This window comes from Equus caballus, unplaced genomic scaffold, assembly GCF_041296265.1.
Source record: "Equus caballus isolate H_3958 breed thoroughbred unplaced genomic scaffold, TB-T2T haplotype2-0000437, whole genome shotgun sequence".
Classification (NCBI taxonomy): Eukaryota; Metazoa; Chordata; class Mammalia; order Perissodactyla; family Equidae; genus Equus; species Equus caballus.
In genome coordinates, this window is record NW_027222394.1 from 12,659,771 (window position 1) to 12,687,410 (window position 27,640).

Here is a 27,640-nt window from a genome sequence, read left to right on the forward strand (position 1 = left end):
GATGCTTTGGGGCACAACTCGCCCTTTGGAAAGGAGACTGCACGTTGTGCCTTTCAGCTCTAGGGCTATGTAGCACACCCAGAGCAGAATTCTACGTCACATACATCAGGACTGCAAAGAAACTGCGTTTCACAGGCCTTGGTAAGAGACGTTTCCGGTAGGATGTAAGAGCACTGTGCAGAGCCAGTTGTTTCTTAGCTTCCCAAAGAGCTGGAAGCATGATGCTCTGGGTCCCACCTCGCCGATTGTTAAGAAGCCTGCTTGTTGTGCCTTTGAGCTCTAGGTCAATGTGGCACACCCAGAGCAGAAGTTCTACTTCAGCCAGATCAGGCCTGCAAAGAAACTGCGTTTCACAGGCCTTTGTAAGAGATGTTCCCGGTTGGCTGTAAGAGAGGTCTGCAGAGCGAGTTGTTTCTTAGATTCCCAAAGAGCTGGAAGCAAGATGCTTTGGGGCACAACTTGCCCTTTGGAAAGAAGCCCGCACGTTGTGCCTTTCAGCTCCAGGGCAATGTAGCACACCCAGAGCAGAAGTTCTACTTCAGCCAGATCAGGCCTGCAAAGAAACTGCGTTTCACAGGCCTTTGGAAGAGATGTTCCCGGTAGGCTGTAAGAGCACTGTGCAGAGCTAGTTGTTTCTTAGCTTCCCAAAGAGCTGGAAGCAAGATTCTCTGGGCCCCAAATCGCTCTTTGGAAAAGAGACTGCACGTTGTGCCTTTCAGCTCTAGGGCAATGTAGCACACCCAGAGCAGAAGTTCTACTTCAGCCAGATCAGGCCTGCATAGAAACTGCGTTTCACAGGCCTTTGTAAGAGATGTTCCCGGTAGGCTGTAAGAGCACTGTGCATAGCGAGTTGTTTCTCAGCTTCCAAAGAACTGGAAGCAAGATGCTTTGGGGATCAACTCGCCCTTTGGAAAGAAGACTGCACGTTGTGCCTTTAAGCTCTAGGGCAATGTAGCACACCCAGAGCAGAAGTTCTACTTCATCCAGATCAGGCCTGCAAAGAAACTGCGTTTCAGAGGCCTTTGTAAGAGATGTTCCGGTAGGCTGTAAGAGCACTGTGCAGAGCGAGTTGTTTCTTAGCTTCCCAAAGAGCTGGAAGCAAGATGCTTTGCGGCCCAACTCGCCCTTTGGAAAGGAGACATCCCGTTGTGCCTTTCAGCTCTAGGGCAATGTAGCACACCCAGAGCAGAAGTCCTACTTCAGCCAGATCAGGCCTGCATAGAAACTGCGTTTCACAGGCCTTTGTAAGAGATGTTCCTGGTAGGCTGCAATAGCAGTATGCAGAGCGAGTTGTTTCTCAGCTTCCCAAAGAGCTGGAAGCAAGATGCTTTGGGGCACAACTCGCCCTTTGGAAAGGAGACTGCACGTTGTGCCTTTCAGCTCTAGGGCTATGTAGCACACCCAGAGCAGAATTCTACGTCAGATACATCAGGACTGCAAAGAAACTGCGTTTCACAGGCCTTGGTAAGAGACGTTTCCGGTAGGATGTAAGAGCACTGTGCAGAGCCAGTTGTTTCTTAGCTTCCCAAAGAGCTGGAAGCATGATGCTCTGGGTCCCACCTCGCCGATTGTTAAGAAGCCTGCTTGTTGTGCCTTTGAGCTCTAGGTCAATGTGGCACACCCAGAGCAGAAGTTCTACTTCAGCCAGATCAGGCCTGCAAAGAAACTGCGTTTCACAGGCCTTTGTAAGAGATGTTCCCGGTTGGCTGTAAGAGAGGTCTGCAGAGCGAGTTGTTTCTTAGATTCCCAAAGAGCTGGAAGCAAGATGCTTTGGGGCACAACTTGCCCTTTGGAAAGAAGCCCGCACGTTGTGCCTTTCAGCTCCAGGGCAATGTAGCACACCCAGAGCAGAAGTTCTACTTCAGCCAGATCAGGCCTGCAAAGAAACTGCGTTTCACAGGCCTTTGGAAGAGATGTTCCCGGTAGGCTGTAAGAGCACTGTGCAGAGCTAGTTGTTTCTTAGCTTCCCAAAGAGCTGGAAGCAAGATGCTATGCGGCCCAACTCGCCCTTTGGAAAGGAGACAGCACGTTGTGCCTTTCAGCTCTAGGGCTATGTAGCACACCCAGAGCAGAATTCTACGTCAGATACATCAGGACTGCAGAGAAACTGCGTTTCACAGGCCTTGGTAAGAGACGTTCCCGGTAGGCTGTAAGAGCACTGTGCAGAGCCAGTTGTTTCTTAGCTTCCCAAAGAGCTGGAAGCATGATGCTCTGGGTCCCACCTCGCCCTTTGTTAAGAAGCCTGCATGTTGTGCCTTTGAGCTCTAGGTCAATGTGGCACACCCAGAGCAGAAGTTCTACTTCATCCAGATCAGGCCTGGAAAGAAACTGCGTTTCACAGGCCTTTGTAAGACATGTTCCAGGTAGGCTGGAAGAGCCCTGTGCACAGCAAGCTGTTTCTTAGCTGCTCCAAGAGCTGGAAGCTGGACGCTGAGGTACAAGTCATCCCTTGGGGAAACAAGGCAGGACTTTGTGCCTTGCATCTCTAGGGCCATGTTGCACACGGAGGAGCAGAAGTTCTACTTCAGCCAGATCAGGGCTGGGAAGAAACTGCGTTTCACAGTCCTTTGTAAGACATGTTCCCGGTAGGCTGTAAGAGCCCTATGCAGAGCGAGTTGTTTCTTAGCTGCTGAAAGAGCTGGATGCTGGACTTGAGGGACTTGTCTACCCTTGTGGAATCAAGGCAGGACTTTGTGCCTTGCACCTCTAGCGCCATGTAGGACCCGGCAGAGCAGAAGTTCTACTTCAGCCAGATCAGGGCTGGGAAGAAACTGCGTTTCACAGGCCTTTGTAAGACTCGTTCCCTGTAGGCTGTAAAACACCAGTACAGAGCAAGTTGTTTCTTAGCTGCCCAAAGAGGTGGAAGCCCCACGCTGTGGGGCCTGTCTGCCCTTTAGGAGTCTAGGCAGGACTTTGAGCCTTGCAACTCTAGGCCGATGTAGGACACGGCATAGCAGCAGCTCTACCTCAGCGAGATAAGGCCTGCAAGGAAACTGTATTTCTCAGGCCTTTGCAAGAGATGTTCCCGGTTGGCTGTTAGAGAGGTCTGGAGAGCGAGTGGTTTCTTAGCTTCCCAGAGAGCTTGAGGCAAGATGCTTTGGGGCCCAACTCGCCCTTTGGAAATGAGACTTTAAGTTGTGCCTTTCAGCTCTAGGGCTATATAGCACACCCAGAGCAGAATTCTACTTCAGCCAGATCAGGCCTGCAAAGAAACTGCGTTTCACAGGCCTTTGTAAGAGATATTCCCGGTAGGCTGTAACAGCACTGTGCAGAGCGAGTTGTTTCTTAGCTTCCCAAAGAGCTGGAAGAAAGATGCTTTGCGGCCCAACCAACCCTTTGGAAAGGAGACAGCACATTGCGCCTTTCAGCTCTAGGGCAATGTAGCACACCCAGAGCAGAAGTTCTACTTCAGCCAGATCAGGCCTGCATAGAAACTGTGTTTCACTGGCCTTTGTAAGAGTTGTTCCTGGTAGGTTGCAATAGCAGTATGCAGAGCGAGTTATTTCTCAGCTTCCCAAAGAGCTGGAAGCAAGATGCTGTGGGGCCCAACTCGCCCTTTGGAAAGAAGCCTGCACGTTGTGCCTTTCAGCTCTAGGGCAAAGTAGCACACCCAGAGCAGAAGTGCTACTTCAGCCAGATTAGGCCTGCAAAGAAACTGCCTTTCACATGCCTTTGGAAGAGATGATCCCTGTAGGCTGTAAGAGCACTGTGCAGAGCGAGTTGTTTCTTAGTTTCCCAAAGAGCTGGAAGCAAGATTCTTTGGGGCCCAACTCTCTTTTTGGAAAGGAGACTGCACGTTGTGCCTTTCAGCTCTATTGCTATATAGCACACCCAGAGCAGAATTCTACTTCAGCCAGATCAGGCCTGCAAAGAAACTGCGTTTCACAGGCCTTTGTAAGAGATGTTCCCGGTAGGCTGTAAGAGCACTGTGCAGAGCGAGTTGTTTCTTAGCTTCCCAAAGAGCTGTAAGCAAGATTCTCTGGGCCCCAAATCGCCCTTTGGAAAGGAGACTGCACGTTGTGCCTTTCAGCTCCAGGGCAATGTAGCACACCCACAGCAGAAGTTCTACTTCAGCCAGATCAGGCCTGCATGGAAACTGCGTTTCACAGGCCTTTGTAAGAGATGTTCCCGGTAGGCTGTAAGAGCACTGTGCAAAGCGAGTTGTTTCTCAGCTTCCAAAGAGCTGGAAGCAAGATGCTTTGGGGACCAACTCACCCTTTGGAAAGAAGACTGCACGTTGTGCCTTTAAGCTCTATGGCAATGTAGCACACCCAGAGCAGAAGTTCTACTTCATCTAGATCAGGCCTGCAAAGAAACTGCGTTTCACAGGCCTTTGTAACACAAGTTCCAGGTAGGCTGGAAGAGCCCGGTGCACAGCAAGCTGTTTCTTAGCTGCTCCAAGAGCTGGAAGCTGGACGCTGAGGTACTAGTCTCCCCTTGGGGAAACAATGCAGGACTTTGTGCTTTGCATCTCTAGGGCTATGTTGCACACGGCAGATCAGAATTTCTACTTCAGCCAGATCAGGGCTGGGAAGAAATTGCGTTTCACAGTCCTTTGTAAGACATGTTCCCGGTAGGCTGTAAGAGCCCTATGCAGAGCGAGTTGTTTCTTAGCTGCCGAAAGAGCTGGATGCTGGACCTGAGGGTCTTGTCTACCCTTGTGGAATCAAGGCAGGACTTTGCGCCTTGCAGCTCTAGCGCCAAGTAGGACCCGGCAGAGCAGAAGTTCTACTTCAGCCAGATCAGGGCTGGGAAGAAACTGCGTTTCACAGGCCTTTGTAAGACTCGTTCCCTGTAGGCTGTAAGAGCACTGTGCAGAGCGAGTTGTTTCTCAGCTTCCCAAAGAGCTGGAAGCAAGACGCTTTAGGCCCCAACTCGCTCTTTGGAAAGGAGACTGCACGTTATGCCTTTCAGCTCTAGGGCTATGTAGCACACCCAGAGCAGAATTCTACTTCAGCCAGATCAGGCCTGCATAGAAACTGCGTTTCACAGTCCTTTGGAAGAGATGCTCCCGGTAGGCTGTAAGAGCACTGTGCAGAGCGAGTTGTTGCTTAGCTTCCCAAAGAGCTGGAAGCAAGATGCTGTGGGGCCCAACTCGCCCTTTGGAAAGAAGCCTGCACGTTGTGCCTTTCAGCTCTAGGGCAAAGTAGCACAACCAGGACAGGAGTCCTACTTCAGCCAGATCAGGCCTGCAAAGAAACTGCGTTTCACAGGCCTTTGGAAGAGATGTTCCCCGTAGGCTGTAAGAGCACTGTGCAGAGCGAGTTGTTTCTTAGCTTCCCAAAGAGCTGGAAGCAAGATGCTGTGGGGCCCAACTCGCCCTTTGGAAAGAAGCCTGCACGTTGTGCCTTTCAGCTCTAGGGCAAAGTAGCACACCCAGAGCAGAAGTCCTACTTCAGCCAGATCAGGCCTGCAAAGAAACTGCGTTTCACAGGCCTTTGGAAGAGATGTTCCCGGTAGGCTGTAAGAGCACTGTGCAGAGCGAGTTGTTTCTTAGCTTCCCAAAGAGCTGGAAGCAAGATGCTGTGGGGCCCAACTCGCCCTTTGGAAAGAAGCCTGCACGTTGTGCCTTTCACCTCTAGGGCAAAGTAGCACACCCAGAGCAGAAGTCCTACTTCAGCCAGATCAGGCCTGCAAAGGAACTGCGTTTCACAGGCCTTTGGAAGAGATGTTCCCGGTTGGCTGTAAGAGCAGTGTGCAGAGCGAGTTGTTTCTTCGCTTCCCAAAGAGCTGGAAGCAAGATGCTGTGGGGCCCAACTCGCCCTTTGGAAAGAAGCCTGCACGTTGTGCCTTTCAGCTCTAGGGCAAAGTAGCACACCCAGAGCAGAAGTCCTACTTCAGCCAGATCAGGCCTGCAAAGAAACTGCGTTTCACTGGCCTTTGGAAGAGATGTTCTCACTAGGCTGTAAGAGCACTGTGCAGAGCGAGTTGTTTCTCAGCTTCCCAAAGAGCTGGAAGCAAGATGCTGTGGGGCCCAACTCGCCCTTTGGAAAGAAGCCTGCACGTTGTGCCTTTCAGCTCTAGGGCAAAGTAGCACACCCAGAGCAGAAGTCCTACTTCAGCCAGATCAGGCCTGCAAAGAAACTGCGTTTCACAGGCCTTTGGAAGAGATATTCCCGGTAGGCTGTAAGAGCACTGTGCAGAGCGAATTGTTTCTTAGCTTCCCAGAGAGCTGGAGGCAAGATGCTTTGGAGCCCAACTCGCCCTTTGGAAAGGAGACTGTAAGTTGTGCCTTTCAGCTCTAGGGCTATATAGCACACCCAGAGCAGAATTCTACTTCAGCCAGATCAGGCCTGCAGAGAAACTGCGTTTCACAGGCCTTTGTAAGAGATGTTCCCGGTAGGCTGTAAGAGCACTGTGCAGAGGGAGTTGTTTCTTAGCTTCCCAAAGAGCTGGAAGCAAGATTCTCTGGGCCCCAAATCGCTCTTTGGAAAAGAGACTGCACGTTGTGCCTTTCAGCTCTAGGGCAATGTAGCACACCCAGAGCAGAAGTTCTACTTCAGCCAGATCAGGCCTGCATAGAAACTGCGTTTCACAGGCCTTTGGAAGAGATGTTCCCGGTAGGCTGTAAGAGCACTGTGCATAGCGAGTTGTTTCTCAGCTTCCAAAGAACTGGAAGCAAGATGCTTTGGGGATCAACTCGCCCTTTGGAAAGAAGACTGCACGTTGTGCCTTTAAGCTCTAGGGCAATGTAGCACACCCAGAGCAGAAGTTCTACTTCATCCAGATCAGGCCTGCAAAGAAACTGCGTTTCAGAGGCCTTTGTAAGAGATGTTCCGGTAGGCTGTAAGAGCACTGTGCAGAGCGAGTTGTTTCTTAGCTTTCCAAAGAGCTGGAAGCAAGATGCTTTGCGGCCCAACTCGCCCTTTGGAAAGGAGACATCCCGTTGTGCCTTTCAGCTCTAGGGCAATGTAGCACACCCAGAGCAGAAGTCCTACTTCAGCCAGATCAGGCCTGCATAGAAACTGCGTTTCACAGGCCTTTGTAAGAGATGTTCCTGGTAGGCTGCAATAGCAGTATGCAGAGCGAGTTGTTTCTCAGCTTCCCAAAGAGCTGGAAGCAAGATGCTTTGGGGCACAACTCGCCCTTTGGAAAGGAGACTGCACGTTGTGCCTTTCAGCTCTAGGGCTATGTAGCACACCCAGAGCAGAATTCTACGTCACATACATCAGGACTGCAAAGAAACTGCGTTTCACAGGCCTTGGTAAGAGACGTTTCCGGTAGGATGTAAGAGCACTGTGCAGAGCGAGTTGTTTCTTAGCTTCCCAAAGAGCTGGAAGCATGATGCTCTGGGTCCCACCTCGCCGATTGTTAAGAAGCCTGCTTGTTGTGCCTTTGAGCTCTAGGTCAATGTGGCACACCCAGAGCAGAAGTTCTACTTCAGCCAGATCAGGCCTGCAAAGAAACTGCGTTTCACAGGCCTTTGTAAGAGATGTTCCCGGTTGGCTGTAAGAGAGGTCTGCAGAGCGAGTTGTTTCTTAGATTCCCAAAGAGCTGGAAGCAAGATGCTTTGGGGCACAACTTGCCCTTTGGAAAGAAGCCCGCACGTTGTGCCTTTCAGCTCCAGGGCAATGTAGCACACCCAGAGCAGAAGTTCTACTTCAGCCAGATCAGGCCTGCAAAGAAACTGCGTTTCACAGGCCTTTGGAAGAGATGTTCCCGGTAGGCTGTAAGAGCACTGTGCAGAGCTAGTTGTTTCTTAGCTTCCCAAAGAGCTGGAAGCAAGATTCTCTGGGCCCCAAATCGCTCTTTGGAAAAGAGACTGCACGTTGTGCCTTTCAGCTCTAGGGCAATGTAGCACACCCAGAGCAGAAGTTCTACTTCAGCCAGATCAGGCCTGCATAGAAACTGCGTTTCACAGGCCTTTGGAAGAGATATTCCCGGTAGGCTGTAAGAGCACTGTGCATAGCGAGTTGTTTCTCAGCTTCCAAAGAACTGGAAGCAAGATGCTTTGGGGATCAACTCGCCCTTTGGAAAGAAGACTGCACGTTGTGCCTTTAAGCTCTAGGGCAATGTAGCACACCCAGAGCAGAAGTTCTACTTCATCCAGATCAGGCCTGCAAAGAAACTGCGTTTCAGAGGCCTTTGTAAGAGATGTTCCGGTAGGCTGTAAGAGCACTGTGCAGAGCGAGTTGTTTCTTAGCTTCCCAAAGAGCTGGAAGCAAGATGCTTTGCGGCCCAACTCGCCCTTTGGAAAGGAGACATCCCGTTGTGCCTTTCAGCTCTAGGGCAATGTAGCACACCCAGAGCAGAAGTCCTACTTCAGCCAGATCAGGCCTGCATAGAAACTGCGTTTCACAGGCCTTTGTAAGAGATGTTCCTGGTAGGCTGCAATAGCAGTATGCAGAGCGAGTTGTTTCTCAGCTTCCCAAAGAGCTGGAAGCAAGATGCTTTGGGGCACAACTCGCCCTTTGGAAAGGAGACTGCACGTTGTGCCTTTCAGCTCTAGGGCTATGTAGCACACCCAGAGCAGAATTCTACGTCACATACATCAGGACTGCAAAGAAACTGCGTTTCACAGGCCTTGGTAAGAGACGTTTCCGGTAGGATGTAAGAGCACTGTGCAGAGCCAGTTGTTTCTTAGCTTCCCAAAGAGCTGGAAGCATGATGCTCTGGGTCCCACCTCGCCGATTGTTAAGAAGCCTGCTTGTTGTGCCTTTGAGCTCTAGGTCAATGTGGCACACCCAGAGCAGAAGTTCTACTTCAGCCAGATCAGGCCTGCAAAGAAACTGCGTTTCACAGGCCTTTGTAAGAGATGTTCCCGGTTGGCTGTAAGAGAGGTCTGCAGAGCGAGTTGTTTCTTAGATTCCCAAAGAGCTGGAAGCAAGATGCTTTGGGGCACAACTTGCCCTTTGGAAAGAAGCCCGCACGTTGTGCCTTTCAGCTCCAGGGCAATGTAGCACACCCAGAGCAGAAGTTCTACTTCAGCCAGATCAGGCCTGCAAAGAAACTGCGTTTCACAGGCCTTTGGAAGAGATGTTCCCGGTAGGCTGTAAGAGCACTGTGCAGAGCTAGTTGTTTCTTAGCTTCCCAAAGAGCTGGAAGCAAGATTCTCTGGGCCCCAAATCGCTCTTTGGAAAAGAGACTGCACGTTGTGCCTTTCAGCTCTAGGGCAATGTAGCACACCCAGAGCAGAAGTTCTACTTCAGCCAGATCAGGCCTGCATAGAAACTGCGTTTCACAGGCCTTTGTAAGAGATGTTCCCGGTAGGCTGTAAGAGCACTGTGCATAGCGAGTTGTTTCTCAGCTTCCAAAGAACTGGAAGCAAGATGCTTTGGGGATCAACTCGCCCTTTGGAAAGAAGACTGCACGTTGTGCCTTTAAGCTCTAGGGCAATGTAGCACACCCAGAGCAGAAGTTCTACTTCATCCAGATCAGGCCTGCAAAGAAACTGCGTTTCAGAGGCCTTTGTAAGAGATGTTCCGGTAGGCTGTAAGAGCACTGTGCAGAGCGAGTTGTTTCTTAGCTTCCCAAAGAGCTGGAAGCAAGATGCTTTGCGGCCCAACTCGCCCTTTGGAAAGGAGACATCCCGTTGTGCCTTTCAGCTCTAGGGCAATGTAGCACACCCAGAGCAGAAGTCCTACTTCAGCCAGATCAGGCCTGCATAGAAACTGCGTTTCACAGGCCTTTGTAAGAGATGTTCCTGGTAGGCTGCAATAGCAGTATGCAGAGCGAGTTGTTTCTCAGCTTCCCAAAGAGCTGGAAGCAAGATGCTTTGGGGCACAACTCGCCCTTTGGAAAGGAGACTGCACGTTGTGCCTTTCAGCTCTAGGGCTATGTAGCACACCCAGAGCAGAATTCTACGTCAGATACATCAGGACTGCAAAGAAACTGCGTTTCACAGGCCTTGGTAAGAGACGTTTCCGGTAGGATGTAAGAGCACTGTGCAGAGCCAGTTGTTTCTTAGCTTCCCAAAGAGCTGGAAGCATGATGCTCTGGGTCCCACCTCGCCGATTGTTAAGAAGCCTGCTTGTTGTGCCTTTGAGCTCTAGGTCAATGTGGCACACCCAGAGCAGAAGTTCTACTTCAGCCAGATCAGGCCTGCAAAGAAACTGCGTTTCACAGGCCTTTGTAAGAGATGTTCCCGGTTGGCTGTAAGAGAGGTCTGCAGAGCGAGTTGTTTCTTAGATTCCCAAAGAGCTGGAAGCAAGATGCTTTGGGGCACAACTTGCCCTTTGGAAAGAAGCCCGCACGTTGTGCCTTTCAGCTCCAGGGCAATGTAGCACACCCAGAGCAGAAGTTCTACTTCAGCCAGATCAGGCCTGCAAAGAAACTGCGTTTCACAGGCCTTTGGAAGAGATGTTCCCGGTAGGCTGTAAGAGCACTGTGCAGAGCTAGTTGTTTCTTAGCTTCCCAAAGAGCTGGAAGCAAGATGCTATGCGGCCCAACTCGCCCTTTGGAAAGGAGACAGCACGTTGTGCCTTTCAGCTCTAGGGCTATGTAGCACACCCAGAGCAGAATTCTACGTCAGATACATCAGGACTGCAGAGAAACTGCGTTTCACAGGCCTTGGTAAGAGACGTTCCCGGTAGGCTGTAAGAGCACTGTGCAGAGCCAGTTGTTTCTTAGCTTCCCAAAGAGCTGGAAGCATGATGCTCTGGGTCCCACCTCGCCCTTTGTTAAGAAGCCTGCATGTTGTGCCTTTGAGCTCTAGGTCAATGTGGCACACCCAGAGCAGAAGTTCTACTTCATCCAGATCAGGCCTGGAAAGAAACTGCGTTTCACAGGCCTTTGTAAGACATGTTCCAGGTAGGCTGGAAGAGCCCTGTGCACAGCAAGCTGTTTCTTAGCTGCTCCAAGAGCTGGAAGCTGGACGCTGAGGTACAAGTCATCCCTTGGGGAAACAAGGCAGGACTTTGTGCCTTGCATCTCTAGGGCCATGTTGCACACGGAGGAGCAGAAGTTCTACTTCAGCCAGATCAGGGCTGGGAAGAAACTGCGTTTCACAGTCCTTTGTAAGACATGTTCCCGGTAGGCTGTAAGAGCCCTATGCAGAGCGAGTTGTTTCTTAGCTGCCGAAAGAGCTGGATGCTGGACTTGAGGGACTTGTCTACCCTTGTGGAATCAAGGCAGGACTTTGTGCCTTGCACCTCTAGCGCCATGTAGGACCCGGCAGAGCAGAAGTTCTACTTCAGCCAGATCAGGGCTGGGAAGAAACTGCGTTTCACAGGCCTTTGTAAGACTCGTTCCCTGTAGGCTGTAAAACACCAGTACAGAGCAAGTTGTTTCTTAGCTGCCCAAAGAGGTGGAAGCCCCACGCTGTGGGGCCTGTCTGCCCTTTAGGAGTCTAGGCAGGACTTTGAGCCTTGCAACTCTAGGCCGATGTAGGACACGGCATAGCAGCAGCTCTACCTCAGCGAGATAAGGCCTGCAAGGAAACTGTATTTCTCAGGCCTTTGCAAGAGATGTTCCCGGTTGGCTGTTAGAGAGGTCTGGAGAGCGAGTTGTTTCTTAGCTTCCCAGAGAGCTTGAGGCAAGATGCTTTGGGGCCCAACTCGCCCTTTGGAAATGAGACTTTAAGTTGTGCCTTTCAGCTCTAGGGCTATATAGCACACCCAGAGCAGAATTCTACTTCAGCCAGATCAGGCCTGCAAAGAAACTGCGTTTCACAGGCCTTTGTAAGAGATATTCCCGGTAGGCTGTAACAGCACTGTGCAGAGCGAGTTGTTTCTTAGCTTCCCAAAGAGCTGGAAGAAAGATGCTTTGCGGCCCAACCAACCCTTTGGAAAGGAGACAGCACATTGCGCCTTTCAGCTCTAGGGCAATGTAGCACACCCAGAGCAGAAGTTCTACTTCAGCCAGATCAGGCCTGCATAGAAACTGCGTTTCACTGGCCTTTGTAAGAGTTGTTCCTGGTAGGTTGCAATAGCAGTATGCAGAGCGAGTTATTTCTCAGCTTCCCAAAGAGCTGGAAGCAAGATGCTGTGTGGCCCAACTCGCAATTTGGAAAGAAGCCTGCACGTTGTGCCTTTCAGCTCTAGGGCAAAGTAGCACACCCAGAGCAGAAGTGCTACTTCAGCCAGATTAGGCCTGCAAAGAAACTGCCTTTCACATGCCTTTGGAAGAGATGATCCCTGTAGGCTGTAAGAGCACTGTGCAGAGCGAGTTGTTTCTTAGTTTCCCAAAGAGCTGGAAGCAAGATTCTTTGGGGCCCAACTCTCTTTTTGGAAAGGAGACTGCACGTTGTGCCTTTCAGCTCTATTGCTATATAGCACACCCAGAGCAGAATTCTACTTCAGCCAGATCAGGCCTGCAAAGAAACTGCGTTTCACAGGCCTTTGTAAGAGATGTTCCCGGTAGGCTGTAAGAGCACTGTGCAGAGCGAGTTGTTTCTTAGCTTCCCAAAGAGCTGGAAGCAAGATTCTCTGGGCCCCAAATCGCCCTTTGGAAAGGAGACTGCACGTTGTGCCTTTCAGCTCTAGGGCAAAGTAGCACACCCAGAGCAGGAGTCCTACTTCAGCCAGATCAGGCCTGCAAAGAAACTGCGTTTCACAGGCCTTTGGAAGAGATGTTCCCGGTAGGCTGTAAGAGCACTGTGCAGAGCGAGTTGTTTCTTAGCTTCCCAAAGAGCTGGAACCAAGATGCTTTGCGGCCCAACTCGCCCTTTGGAAAGCAGACAGCACGTTGTGCCTTTCAGCTCTAGGGCAATGTAGCACACCCAGAGCAGAAGTCCTACTTCAGCAAGATCAGGCCTGCATAGAAACTGCGTTTCACAGGCCTTTGTAAGAGATGTTCCCGATAGGCTGCAATAGAAGTATGCAGAGCGAGTTGTTTCTCAGCTTCCCAAAGAGCTGGAAGCAAGATGCTTTGGGGCACAACTCTCTTTTTGGAAAGCAGACTGCACGTTGTGCCTTTCAGCTCTAGGGCTATATAGCACACCCAGAGCAGAATTCTACTTCAGCCAGATCAGGCCTGCAAAGAAACTGCGTTTCACAGGCCTTTGTAAGAGATGTTCCCGGTAGGCTGTAAGAGCACTGTGCAGAGCGAGTTGTTTCTTAGCTTCCCAAAGAGCTGGAAGCAAGATTCGCTGGGCCCCAAATCGCCCTTTGCAAAGGAGACTGCACGTTGTGCCTTTCAGCTCCAGGGCAATGTAGCACACCCACAGCAGAAGTTCTACTTCAGCCAGATCAGGCCTGCATGGAAACTGCGTTTCACAGGCCTTTGTAAGAGATGTTCCCGGTAGGCTGTAAGAGCACTGTGCAAAGCGAGTTGTTTCTCAGCTTCCAAAGAGCTGGAAGCAAGATGCTTTGGGGACCAACTCGCCCTTTGGAAAGAAGACTGCACGTTGTGCCTTTAAGCTCTATGGCAATGTAGCACACCCAGAGCAGAAGTTCTACTTCATCTAGATCAGGCCTGCAAAGAAACTGCGTTTCACAGGCCTTTGTAACACAAGTTCCAGGTAGGCTGGAAGAGCCCGGTGCACAGCAAGCTGTTTCTTAGCTGCTCCAAGAGCTGGAAGCTGGACGTTGAGGTACTAGTCTCCCCTTGGGGAAACAAGGCAGGACTTTGTGCCTTGCATCTCTAGGGCCATGTTGCACACGGCAGAGCAGAATTTCTACTTCAGCCAGATCAGGGCTGGGAAGAAATTGCGTTTCACAGTCCTTTGTAAGACATGTTCCCGGTAGGCTGTAAGAGCCCTATGCAGAGCGAGTTGTTTCTTAGCTGCCGAAAGAGCTGGATGCTGGACCTGAGGGACTTGTCTACCCTTCTGGAATCAAGGCAGGACTTTGCGCCTTGCAGCTCTAGCGCCAAGTAGGACCCGGCAGAGGAGAAGTTCTACTTCAGCCAGATCAGGGCTGGGAAGAAACTGCGTTTCACAGGCCTTTGTAAGACTCGTTCCCTGTAGGCTGTAAGAGCAATGTGCAGAGCGAGTTGTTTCTCAGCTTCCCAACGAGCTGGAAGCAAGATGCTTTGGGGCACAACTCGCCCTTTGGAAAGTAGACTGCACATTGTGCCTTTCAGCTCTAGGGCTATGTAGCACACCCAGAGTAGAATTCTACGTCAGATACATCAGGACTGGAAAGAAACTGCGTTTCACAGGCCTTGGTAAGAGACGTTTCCGGTAGGCTGTAAGAGCACTGTGCAGAGCCAGTTGTTTCTTAGCTTCCCAAAGAGCTGGAAGCATGATGCTGTGGGTCCCAACTCGCCTTTTGTTAAGAAGCCTGCTTGTTGTGCCTTTGAGCTCTGGGTCAATGTGGCACACCTTGAGCAGAAGTTCTACTTCAGCCAGATCAGGCCTGCAAAGAAAGTGCGTTTCACAGGCCTTTGTAAGAGATGTTCCCGGTTGGCTGTAAGAGAGGTCTGCAGAGCGAGTTGTTTCTTAGATTCCCAAAGAGCTGGAAGCAAGATGCTTTGGGGCACAACTTGCCCTTTGGAAAGAAGCCCGCACGTTGTGCCTTTCAGCTCCAGGGCAATGTAGCACACCCAGAGCAGAAGTTCTACTTCAGCCAGATCAGGCCTGCAAAGAAACTGCGTTTCACAGGCCTTTGGAAGAGATGTTCCCGGTAGGCTGTAAGAGCACTGTGCAGAGCTAGTTGTTTCTTAGCTTCCCAAAGAGCTGGAAGCAAGATTCTCTGGGCCCCAAATCGCTCTTTGGAAAAGAGACTGCACGTTGTGCCTTTCAGCTCTAGGGCAATGTAGCACACCCAGAGCAGAAGTTCTACTTCAGCCAGATCAGGCCTGCATAGAAACTGCGTTTCACAGGCCTTTGGAAGAGATATTCCCGGTAGGCTGTAAGAGCACTGTGCATAGCGAGTTGTTTCTCAGCTTCCAAAGAACTGGAAGCAAGATGCTTTGGGGATCAACTCGCCCTTTGGAAAGAAGACTGCACGTTGTGCCTTTAAGCTCTAGGGCAATGTAGCACACCCAGAGCAGAAGTTCTACTTCATCCAGATCAGGCCTGCAAAGAAACTGCGTTTCAGAGGCCTTTGTAAGAGATGTTCCGGTAGGCTGTAAGAGCACTGTGCAGAGCGAGTTGTTTCTTAGCTTCCCAAAGAGCTGGAAGCAAGATGCTTTGCGGCCCAACTCGCCCTTTGGAAAGGAGACATCCCGTTGTGCCTTTCAGCTCTAGGGCAATGTAGCACACCCAGAGCAGAAGTCCTACTTCAGCCAGATCAGGCCTGCATAGAAACTGCGTTTCACAGGCCTTTGTAAGAGATGTTCCTGGTAGGCTGCAATAGCAGTATGCAGAGCGAGTTGTTTCTCAGCTTCCCAAAGAGCTGGAAGCAAGATGCTTTGGGGCACAACTCGCCCTTTGGAAAGGAGACTGCACGTTGTGCCTTTCAGCTCTAGGGCTATGTAGCACACCCAGAGCAGAATTCTACGTCACATACATCAGGACTGCAAAGAAACTGCGTTTCACAGGCCTTGGTAAGAGACGTTTCCGGTAGGATGTAAGAGCACTGTGCAGAGCCAGTTGTTTCTTAGCTTCCCAAAGAGCTGGAAGCATGATGCTCTGGGTCCCACCTCGCCGATTGTTAAGAAGCCTGCTTGTTGTGCCTTTGAGCTCTAGGTCAATGTGGCACACCCAGAGCAGAAGTTCTACTTCAGCCAGATCAGGCCTGCAAAGAAACTGCGTTTCACAGGCCTTTGTAAGAGATGTTCCCGGTTGGCTGTAAGAGAGGTCTGCAGAGCGAGTTGTTTCTTAGATTCCCAAAGAGCTGGAAGCAAGATGCTTTGGGGCACAACTTGCCCTTTGGAAAGAAGCCCGCACGTTGTGCCTTTCAGCTCCAGGGCAATGTAGCACACCCAGAGCAGAAGTTCTACTTCAGCCAGATCAGGCCTGCAAAGAAACTGCGTTTCACAGGCCTTTGGAAGAGATGTTCCCGGTAGGCTGTAAGAGCACTGTGCAGAGCTAGTTGTTTCTTAGCTTCCCAAAGAGCTGGAAGCAAGATTCTCTGGGCCCCAAATCGCTCTTTGGAAAAGAGACTGCACGTTGTGCCTTTCAGCTCTAGGGCAATGTAGCACACCCAGAGCAGAAGTTCTACTTCAGCCAGATCAGGCCTGCATAGAAACTGCGTTTCACAGGCCTTTGTAAGAGATGTTCCCGGTAGGCTGTAAGAGCACTGTGCATAGCGAGTTGTTTCTCAGCTTCCAAAGAACTGGAAGCAAGATGCTTTGGGGATCAACTCGCCCTTTGGAAAGAAGACTGCACGTTGTGCCTTTAAGCTCTAGGGCAATGTAGCACACCCAGAGCAGAAGTTCTACTTCATCCAGATCAGGCCTGCAAAGAAACTGCGTTTCAGAGGCCTTTGTAAGAGATGTTCCGGTAGGCTGTAAGAGCACTGTGCAGAGCGAGTTGTTTCTTAGCTTCCCAAAGAGCTGGAAGCAAGATGCTTTGCGGCCCAACTCGCCCTTTGGAAAGGAGACATCCCGTTGTGCCTTTCAGCTCTAGGGCAATGTAGCACACCCAGAGCAGAAGTCCTACTTCAGCCAGATCAGGCCTGCATAGAAACTGCGTTTCACAGGCCTTTGTAAGAGATGTTCCTGGTAGGCTGCAATAGCAGTATGCAGAGCGAGTTGTTTCTCAGCTTCCCAAAGAGCTGGAAGCAAGATGCTTTGGGGCACAACTCGCCCTTTGGAAAGGAGACTGCACGTTGTGCCTTTCAGCTCTAGGGCTATGTAGCACACCCAGAGCAGAATTCTACGTCACATACATCAGGACTGCAAAGAAACTGCGTTTCACAGGCCTTGGTAAGAGACGTTTCCGGTAGGATGTAAGAGCACTGTGCAGAGCCAGTTGTTTCTTAGCTTCCCAAAGAGCTGGAAGCATGATGCTCTGGGTCCCACCTCGCCGATTGTTAAGAAGCCTGCTTGTTGTGCCTTTGAGCTCTAGGTCAATGTGGCACACCCAGAGCAGAAGTTCTACTTCAGCCAGATCAGGCCTGCAAAGAAACTGCGTTTCACAGGCCTTTGTAAGAGATGTTCCCGGTTGGCTGTAAGAGAGGTCTGCAGAGCGAGTTGTTTCTTAGATTCCCAAAGAGCTGGAAGCAAGATGCTTTGGGGCACAACTTGCCCTTTGGAAAGAAGCCCGCACGTTGTGCCTTTCAGCTCCAGGGCAATGTAGCACACCCAGAGCAGAAGTTCTACTTCAGCCAGATCAGGCCTGCAAAGAAACTGCGTTTCACAGGCCTTTGGAAGAGATGTTCCCGGTAGGCTGTAAGAGCACTGTGCAGAGCTAGTTGTTTCTTAGCTTCCCAAAGAGCTGGAAGCAAGATGCTATGCGGCCCAACTCGCCCTTTGGAAAGGAGACAGCACGTTGTGCCTTTCAGCTCTAGGGCTATGTAGCACACCCAGAGCAGAATTCTACGTCAGATACATCAGGACTGCAGAGAAACTGCGTTTCACAGGCCTTGGTAAGAGACGTTCCCGGTAGGCTGTAAGAGCACTGTGCAGAGCCAGTTGTTTCTTAGCTTCCCAAAGAGCTGGAAGCATGATGCTCTGGGTCCCACCTCGCCCTTTGTTAAGAAGCCTGCATGTTGTGCCTTTGAGCTCTAGGTCAATGTGGCACACCCAGAGCAGAAGTTCTACTTCATCCAGATCAGGCCTGGAAAGAAACTGCGTTTCACAGGCCTTTGTAAGACATGTTCCAGGTAGGCTGGAAGAGCCCTGTGCACAGCAAGCTGTTTCTTAGCTGCTCCAAGAGCTGGAAGCTGGACGCTGAGGTACAAGTCATCCCTTGGGGAAACAAGGCAGGACTTTGTGCCTTGCATCTCTAGGGCCATGTTGCACACGGAGGAGCAGAAGTTCTACTTCAGCCAGATCAGGGCTGGGAAGAAACTGCGTTTCACAGTCCTTTGTAAGACATGTTCCCGGTAGGCTGTAAGAGCCCTATGCAGAGCGAGTTGTTTCTTAGCTGCCGAAAGAGCTGGATGCTGGACTTGAGGGACTTGTCTACCCTTGTGGAATCAAGGCAGGACTTTGTGCCTTGCACCTCTAGCGCCATGTAGGACCCGGCAGACCAGAAGTTCTACTTCAGCCAGATCAGGGCTGGGAAGAAACTGCGTTTCACAGGCCTTTGTAAGACTCGTTCCCTGTAGGCTGTAAAACACCAGTACAGAGCAAGTTGTTTCTTAGCTGGCCAAAGAGGTGGAAGCCCCACGCTGTGGGGCCTGTCTGCCCTTTAGGAGTCTAGGCAGGACTTTGAGCCTTGCAACTCTAGGCCGATGTAGGACACGGCATAGCAGCAGCTCTACCTCAGCGAGATAAGGCCTGCAAGGAAACTGTATTTCTCAGGCCTTTGCAAGAGATGTTCCCGGTTGGCTGTTAGAGAGGTCTGGAGAGCGAGTTGTTTCTTAGCTTCCCAGAGAGCTTGAGGCAAGATGCTTTGGGGCCCAACTCGCCCTTTGGAAATGAGACTTTAAGTTGTGCCTTTCAGCTCTAGGGCTATATAGCACACCCAGAGCAGAATTCTACTTCAGCCAGATCAGGCCTGCAAAGAAACTGCGTTTCACAGGCCTTTGTAAGAGATATTCCCGGTAGGCTGTAACAGCACTGTGCAGAGCGAGTTGTTTCTTAGCTTCCCAAAGAGCTGGAAGAAAGATGCTTTGCGGCCCAACCAACCCTTTGGAAAGGAGACAGCACATTGCGCCTTTCAGCTCTAGGGCAATGTAGCACACCCAGAGCAGAAGTTCTACTTCAGCCAGATCAGGCCTGCATAGAAACTGCGTTTCACTGGCCTTTGTAAGAGTTGTTCCTGGTAGGTTGCAATAGCAGTATGCAGAGCGAGTTATTTCTCAGCTTCCCAAAGAGCTGGAAGCAAGATGCTGTGTGGCCCAACTCGCAATTTGGAAAGAAGCCTGCACGTTGTGCCTTTCAGCTCTAGGGCAAAGTAGCACACCCAGAGCAGAAGTGCTACTTCAGCCAGATTAGGCCTGCAAAGAAACTGCCTTTCACATGCCTTTGGAAGAGATGATCCCTGTAGGCTGTAAGAGCACTGTGCAGAGCGAGTTGTTTCTTAGTTTCCCAAAGAGCTGGAAGCAAGATTCTTTGGGGCCCAACTCTCTTTTTGGAAAGGAGACTGCACGTTGTGCCTTTCAGCTCTATTGCTATATAGCACACCCAGAGCAGAATTCTACTTCAGCCAGATCAGGCCTGCAAAGAAACTGCGTTTCACAGGCCTTTGTAAGAGATGTTCCCGGTAGGCTGTAAGAGCACTGTGCAGAGCGAGTTGTTTCTTAGCTTCCCAAAGAGCTGGAAGCAAGATTCTCTGGGCCCCAAATCGCCCTTTGGAAAGGAGACTGCACGTTGTGCCTTTCAGCTCTAGGGCAAAGTAGCACACCCAGAGCAGGAGTCCTACTTCAGCCAGATCAGGCCTGCAAAGAAACTGCGTTTCACAGGCCTTTGGAAGAGATGTTCCCGGTAGGCTGTAAGAGCACTGTGCAGAGCGAGTTGTTTCTTAGCTTCCCAAAGAGCTGGAACCAAGATGCTTTGCGGCCCAACTCGCCCTTTGGAAAGCAGACAGCACGTTGTGCCTTTCAGCTCTAGGGCAATGTAGCACACCCAGAGCAGAAGTCCTACTTCAGCAAGATCAGGCCTGCATAGAAACTGCGTTTCACAGGCCTTTGTAAGAGATGTTCCCGATAGGCTGCAATAGCAGTATGCAGAGCGAGTTGTTTTTCAGCTTCCCAAAGAGCTGGAAGCAAGATGCTTTGGGGCACAACTCTCTTTTTGGAAAGCAGACTGCACGTTGTGCCTTTCAGCTCTAGGGCTATATAGCACACCCAGAGCAGAATTCTACTTCAGCCAGATCAGGCCTGCAAAGAAACTGCGTTTCACAGGCCTTTGTAAGAGATGTTCCCGGTAGGCTGTAAGAGCACTGTGCAGAGCGAGTTGTTTCTTAGCTTCCCAAAGAGCTGGAAGCAAGATTCGCTGGGCCCCAAATCGCCCTTTGCAAAGGAGACTGCACGTTGTGCCTTTCAGCTCCAGGGCAATGTAGCACACCCACAGCAGAAGTTCTACTTCAGCCAGATCAGGCCTGCATGGAAACTGCGTTTCACAGGCCTTTGTAAGAGATGTTCCCGGTAGGCTGTAAGAGCACTGTGCAAAGCGAGTTGTTTCTCAGCTTCCAAAGAGCTGGAAGCAAGATGCTTTGGGGACCAACTCGCCCTTTGGAAAGAAGACTGCACGTTGTGCCTTTAAGCTCTATGGCAATGTAGCACACCCAGAGCAGAAGTTCTACTTCATCTAGATCAGGCCTGCAAAGAAACTGCGTTTCACAGGCCTTTGTAACACAAGTTCCAGGTAGGCTGGAAGAGCCCGGTGCACAGCAAGCTGTTTCTTAGCTGCTCCAAGAGCTGGAAGCTGGACGCTGAGGTACTAGTCTCCCCTTGGGGAAACAAGGCAGGACTTTGTGCCTTGCATCTCTAGGGCCATGTTGCACACGGCAGAGCAGAATTTCTACTTCAGCCAGATCAGGGCTGGGAAGAAATTGCGTTTCACAGTCCTTTGTAAGACATGTTCCCGGTAGGCTGTAAGAGCCCTATGCAGAGCGAGTTGTTTCTTAGCTGCCGAAAGAGCTGGATGCTGGACCTGAGGGACTTGTCTACCCTTCTGGAATCAAGGCAGGACTTTGCGCCTTGCAGCTCTAGCGCCAAGTAGGACCCGGCAGAGGAGAAGTTCTACTTCAGCCAGATCAGGGCTGGGAAGAAACTGCGTTTCACAGGCCTTTGTAAGACTCGTTCCCAGTAGGCTGTAAGAGCAATGTGCAGAGCGAGTTGTTTCTCAGCTTCCCAACGAGCTGGAAGCAAGATGCTTTGGGGCACAACTCGCCCTTTGGAAAGGAGACTGCACATTGTGCCTTTCAGCTCTAGGGCTATGTAGCACACCCAGAGTAGAATTCTACGTCAGATACATCAGGACTGGAAAGAAACTGCGTTTCACAGGCCTTGGTAAGAGACGTTTCCGGTAGGCTGTAAGAGCACTGTGCAGAGCCAGTTGTTTCTTAGCTTCCCAAAGAGCTGGAAGCATGATGCTGTGGGTCCCAACTCGCCTTTTGTTAAGAAGCCTGCTTGTTGTGCCTTTGAGCTCTGGGTCAATGTGGCACACCCAGAGCAGAAGTTCTACTTCAGCCAGATCAGGCCTGCAAAGAAAGTGCGTTTCACAGGCCTTTGTAAGAGATGTTCCCGGTTGGCTGTAAGAGAGGTCTGCAGAGCGAGTTGTTTCTTAGCTTCCCAAAGAGCTGGAAGCAAGATGCTGTGGGGCCCAACTCGCCCTTTGGAAAGAAGCCTGCACGTTGTGCCTTTCAGCTCTAGGGCAAAGTAGCACACCCAGAGCAGAAGTCCTACTTCAGCCAGATCAGGCCTGCAAAGAAACTGCGTTTCACAGGCCTTTGGAAGAGATGTTCCCGGTAGGCTGTAAGAGCACTGTGCAGAGCGAGTTGTTTCTTAGCTTCCCAAAGACCTGGAAGCAAGATGCTGTGGGGCCCAACTCGCCCTTTGGAAAGAAGCCTGCACGTTGTGCCTTTCAGCTCTAGGGCAAAGTAGCACACCCAGAGCAGAAGTCCTACTTCAGCCAGATCAGGCCTGCAAAGAAACTGTGTTTCACAGGCCTTTGGAAGAGATGCTCCCAGTAGGCTGTAAGAGCACTGTGCAGAGCGAGTTGTTTCTTAGCTTCCCAAAGAGCTGTAAGCAAGATGCTGTGGGGCCCAACTCGCCCTTTGGAAAGAAGCCTGCACGTTGTGCCTTTCAGCTCTAGGGCAAAGTAGCACACCCAGAGCAGAAGTTCTACTTCAGCCAGATCAGGCCTGCAAAAAAACTGCGTTTCACAGGCCTTTGGAAGAGATGTCCCCGGTAGGCTGTAAGAGCACTGTGCAGAGCGAGTTGTTTCTTAGCTTCCCAAAGAGCTGGAAGCAAGATTCTCTGGGCCCCAAATCGCTCTTTGGAAAAGAGACTGCACGTTGTGCCTTTCAGCTCTAGGGCAATGTAGCACACCCAGAGCAGAAGTTCTACTTCAGCCAGATCAGGCCTGCATAGAAACTGCGTTTCACAGGCCTTTGTAAGATATGTTCCCGGTAGGCTGTAAGAGCACTGTGCATAGCGAGTTGTTTCTCAGCTTCCAAAGAACTGGAAGCAAGATGCTTTGGGGATCAACTCGCTCTTTGGAAAGAAGACTGCACGTTGTGCCTTTAAGCTCTAGGGCAATGTAGCACACCCAGAGCAGAAGTTCTACTTCATCCAGATCAGGCCTGCAAAGAAACTGCGTTTCAGAGGCCTTTGTAAGAGATGTTCCGGTAGGCTGTAAGAGCACTGTGCAGAGCGAGTTGTTTCTTAGCTTCCCAAAGAGCTGGAAGCAAGATGCTTTGCGGCCCAACTCGCCCTTTGGAAAGGAGACAGCCCGTTGTGCCTTTGAGCTCTAGGGCAATGTAGCACACCCAGAGCAGAAGTCCTACTTCAGCCAGATCAGGCCTGCATAGAAACTGCGTTTCACAGGCCTTTGTAAGAGATGTTCCTGGTAGGCTGCAATAGCAGTATGCAGAGCGAGTTGTTTCTCATCTTCCCAAAGAGCTGGAAGCAAGATGCTTTGGGGCACAACTCGCCCTTTGGAAAGGAGACTGCACGTTGTGCCTTTCAGCTCTAGGGCTATGTAGCACACCCAGAGCAGAATTCTACGTCACATACATCAGGACTGCAAAGAAACTGCGTTTCACAGGCCTTGGTAAGAGACGTTTCCGGTAGGATGTAAGAGCACTGTGCAGAGCCAGTTGTTTCTTAGCTTCCCAAAGAGCTGGAAGCATGATGCTCTGGGTCCCACCTCGCCGATTGTTAAGAAGCCTGCTTGTTGTGCCTTTGAGCTCTAGGTCAATGTGGCACACCCAGAGCAGAAGTTCTACTTCAGCCAGATCAGGCCTGCAAAGAAACTGCGTTTCACAGGCCTTTGTAAGAGATGTTCCCGGTTGGCTGTAAGAGAGGTCTGCAGAGCGAGTTGTTTCTTAGATTCCCAAAGAGCTGGAAGCAAGATGCTTTGGGGCACAACTTGCCCTTTGGAAAGAAGCCCGCACGTTGTGCCTTTCAGCTCCAGGGCAATGTAGCACACCCAGAGCAGAAGTTCTACTTCAGCCAGATCAGGCCTGCAAAGAAACTGCGTTTCACAGGCCTTTGGAAGAGATGTTCCCGGTAGGCTGTAAGAGCACTGTGCAGAGCTAGTTGTTTCTTAGCTTCCCAAAGAGCTGGAAGCAAGATGCTATGCGGCCCAACTCGCCCTTTGGAAAGGAGACAGCACGTTGTGCCTTTCAGCTCTAGGGCTATGTAGCACACCCAGAGCAGAATTCTACGTCAGATACATCAGGACTGCAGAGAAACTGCGTTTCACAGGCCTTGGTAAGAGACGTTCCCGGTAGGCTGTAAGAGCACTGTGCAGAGCCAGTTGTTTCTTAGCTTCCCAAAGAGCTGGAAGCATGATGCTCTGGGTCCCACCTCGCCCTTTGTTAAGAAGCCTGCATGTTGTGCCTTTGAGCTCTAGGTCAATGTGGCACACCCAGAGCAGAAGTTGTACTTCATCCAGATCAGGCCTGGAAAGAAACTGCGTTTCACAGGCCTTTGTAAGACATGTTCCAGGTAGGCTGGAAGAGCCCTGTGCACAGCAAGCTGTTTCTTAGCTGCTCCAAGAGCTGGAAGCTGGACGCTGAGGTACAAGTCATCCCTTGGGGAAACAAGGCAGGACTTTGTGCCTTGCATCTCTAGGGCCATGTTGCACACGGAGGAGCAGAAGTTCTACTTCAGCCAGATCAGGGCTGGGAAGAAACTGCGTTTCACAGTCCTTTGTAAGACATGTTCCCGGTAGGCTGTAAGAGCCCTATGCAGAGCGAGTTGTTTCTTAGCTGCCGAAAGAGCTGGATGCTGGACTTGAGGGACTTGTCTACCCTTGTGGAATCAAGGCAGGACTTTGTGCCTTGCACCTCTAGCGCCATGTAGGACCCGGCAGAGCAGAAGTTCTACTTCAGCCAGATCAGGGCTGGGAAGAAACTGCGTTTCACAGGCCTTTGTAAGACTCGTTCCCTGTAGGCTGTAAAACACCAGTACAGAGCAAGTTGTTTCTTAGCTGCCCAAAGAGGTGGAAGCCCCACGCTGTGGGGCCTGTCTGCCCTTTAGGAGTCTAGGCAGGACTTTGAGCCTTGCAACTCTAGGCCGATGTAGGACACGGCATAGCAGCAGCTCTACCTCAGCGAGATAAGGCCTGCAAGGAAACTGTATTTCTCAGGCCTTTGCAAGAGATGTTCCCGGTTGGCTGTTAGAGAGGTCTGGAGAGCGAGTTGTTTCTTAGCTTCCCAGAGAGCTTGAGGCAAGATGCTTTGGGGCCCAAATCGCCCTTTGGAAATGAGACTTTAAGTTGTGCCTTTCAGCTCTAGGGCTATGTAGCACACCCAGAGCAGAATTCTTCTTCAGCCAGATCAGGCCTGCATAGAAACTGCGTTTCACAGTCCTTTGGAAGAGATGCTCCCGGTAGGCTGTAAGAGCACTGTGCAGAGCGAGTTGTTGCTTAGCTTCCCAAAGAGCTGGAAACAAGATGCTGTGGGGCCCAACTCGCCCTTTGGAAAGAAGCCTGCACTTTGTGCCTTTCAGCTCTAGGGCAAAGTAGCACAACCAGAGCAGGAGTCCTACTTCAGCCAGATCAGGCCTGCAAAGAAACTGCGTTTCACAGGCCTTTGGAAGAGATGTTCCCGGTAGGCTGTAAGAGCACTGTGCAGAGCGAGTTGTTTCTTAGCTTCCCAAAGAGCTGGAAGCAAGATGCTGTGGGGCCCAACTCGCCCTTTGGAAAGAAGCCTGCACGTTGTGCCTTTCAGCTCTAGGGCAAAGTAGCACACCCAGAGCAGAAGTCCTACTTCAGCCAGATCAGGCCTGCAAAGAAACTGCGTTTCACAGGCCTTTGGAAGAGATGTTCCCGGTAGGCTGTAAGAGCACTGTGCAGAGCGAGTTGTTTCTTAGCTTCCCAAAGAGCTGGAAGCAAGATGCTGTGGGGCCCAACTCGCCCTTTGGAAAGAAGCCTGCACGTTGTGCTTTGCAGCTCTAGGGCAATGTAGCACACCCAGAGCAGAAGTCCTACTTCAGCCAGATCAGGCCTGCAAAGAAACTGCGTTTCACAGGCCTTTGTAAGAGATTTTCCCGATAGGCTGTAAGAGAGGTATGCAGAGCGAGTTGTTTCTTAGTTTCCCAAAGAGGAGGAAGCAAGATTCTTTGGGGCCCAACTCTCTTTTTGGAAAGCAGACTGCACGTTGTGCCTTTCAGCTCTAGGGCTATATAGCACACCCAGAGCAGAATTCTACTTCAGCCAGATCAGGCCTGCAAAGAAACTGCGTTTCACAGGCCTTTGTAAGAGATGTTCCCGGTAGGCTGTAAGAGCACTGTGCAGAGCGAGTTGTTTCTTAGCTTCCCAAAGAGCTGGAAGCAAGATTCGCTGGGCCCCAAATCGCCCTTTGCAAAGGAGACTGCACGTTGTGCCTTTCATCTCCAGGGCAATGTAGCACACCCACAGCAGAAGTTCTACTTCAGCCAGATCAGGCCTGCATGGAAACTGCGTTTCACAGGCCTTTGTAAGAGATGTTCCCGGTAGGCTGTAAGAGCACTGTGCAAAGCGAGTTGTTTCTCAGCTTCCAAAGAGCTGGAAGCAAGATGCTTTGGGGACCAACTCGCCCTTTGGAAAGAAGACTGCACGTTGTGCCTTTAAGCTCTATGGCAATGTAGCACACCCAGAGCAGAAGTTCTACTTCATCTAGATCAGGCCTGCAAAGAAACTGCGTTTCACAGGCCTTTGTAACACAAGTTCCAGGTAGGCTGGAAGAGCCCGGTGCACAGCAAGCTGTTTCTTAGCTGCTCCAAGAGCTGGAAGCTGGACGCTGAGGTACTAGTCTCCCCTTGGGGAAACAAGGCAGGACTTTGTGCCTTGCATCTCTAGGGCCATGTTGCACACGGCAGAGCAGAATTTCTACTTCAGCCAGATCAGGGCTGGGAAGAAATTGCGTTTCACAGTCCTTTGTAAGACATGTTCCCGGTAGGCTGTAAGAGCCCTATGCACAGCGAGTTGTTTCTTAGCTGCCGAAAGAGCTGGATGCTGGACCTGAGGGACTTGTCTACCCTTGTGGAATCAAGGCAGGACTTTGCGCCTTGCAGCTCTAGCGCCAAGTAGGACCCGGCAGAGCAGAAGTTCTACTTCAGCCAGATCAGGCCTGCATAGAAACTGCGTTTAACAGGCCTTTGTAAGACTCGTTCCCTGTAGGCTGTAAGAGCAATGTGCAGAGCGAGTTGTTTCTCAGCTTCCCAACGAGCTGGAAGCAAGATGCTTTGGGGCACAACTCGCCCTTTGGAAAGGAGACTGCACATTGTGCCTTTCAGCTCTAGGGCTATGTAGCACACCCAGAGCAGAATTCTACGTCAGATACATCAGGACTGCAAAGAAACTGCGTTTCACAGGCCTTGGTAAGAGACGTTTCCGGTAGGCTGTAAGAGCACTGTGCAGAGCCAGTTGTTTCTTAGCTTCCCAAAGAGCTGGAAGCATGATGCTGTGGGTCCCAACTCGCCCTTTGTTAAGAAGCCTGCTTGTTGTGCCTTTGAGCTCTGGGTCAATGTGGCACACCCAGAGCAGAAGTTCTACTTCAGCCAGATCAGGCCTGCAAAGAAAGTGCGTTTCACAGGCCTTTGTAAGAGATGTTCCCGGTTGGCTGTAAGAGAGGTCTGCAGAGCGAGTTGTTTCTTAGATTCCCAAAGAGCTGGAAGCAAGATGCTTTAGGCCCCAACTCGCTCTTTGGAAAGGAGACTGCATGTTATGCCTTTCAGCTCTGGGGCTATGTAGCACACCCAGAGCAGAATTCTACTTCAGCCAGATCAGGCCTGCAAAGAAACTGCGTTTCAGAGGCCTTTGTAAGAGATGTTACGGTAGGCTGTAAGAGCACTGTGCAGAGCGAGTTGTTTCTTAGCTTCCCAAAGAGCTGGAAGCAAGATGCTTTGCGGCCCAACTCGCCCTTTGGAAAGGAGACTGCACGTTGTGCCTTTCAGCTCTAGGGCAATGTCCACACCGAGAGCAGAAGTCTACTTCAGCCAGATCAGGCCTGCATAGAAACTGCGTTTCACAGGCCTTTGTAAGAGATGTTCCTGGTAGGCTGCAATAGCAGTATGCAGAGCGAGTTGTTTCTCAGCTTCCCAAAGAGCTGGAAGCAAGATGCTTTGGGGCACAACTCGCCCTTTGGAAAGGAGACTGCACGTTGTGCCTTTCAGCTCTAGGGCTATGTAGCACACCCAGAGCAGAATTCTACGTCAGATACATCAGGACTGCAAAGAAACTGCGTTTCACAGACCTTGGTAAGAGACTTTTCTGGTAGGCTGTAAGAGCACTGTGCAGAGCGAGTTGTTTCTCAGCTTCCCAAAGAGCTGGAAGCAAGACGCTTTAGGCCCCAACTCGCTCTTTGGAAAGGAGACTGCACGTTATGCCTTTCAGCTCTAGGGCTATGTAGCACACCCAGAGCAGAATTCTACTTCAGCCAGATCAGGCCTGCAATGAAACTGCGTTTCAGAGGCCTTTGTAAGAGATGTTCCGGTAGGCTGTAAGAGCACTGTACAGAGCGAGTTGTTTCTTAGCTTCCCAAAGAGCTGGAAGCAAGATGCTGTGGGGCCCAACTCGCCCTTTGGAAAGAAGCCTGCACGTTGTGCCTTTC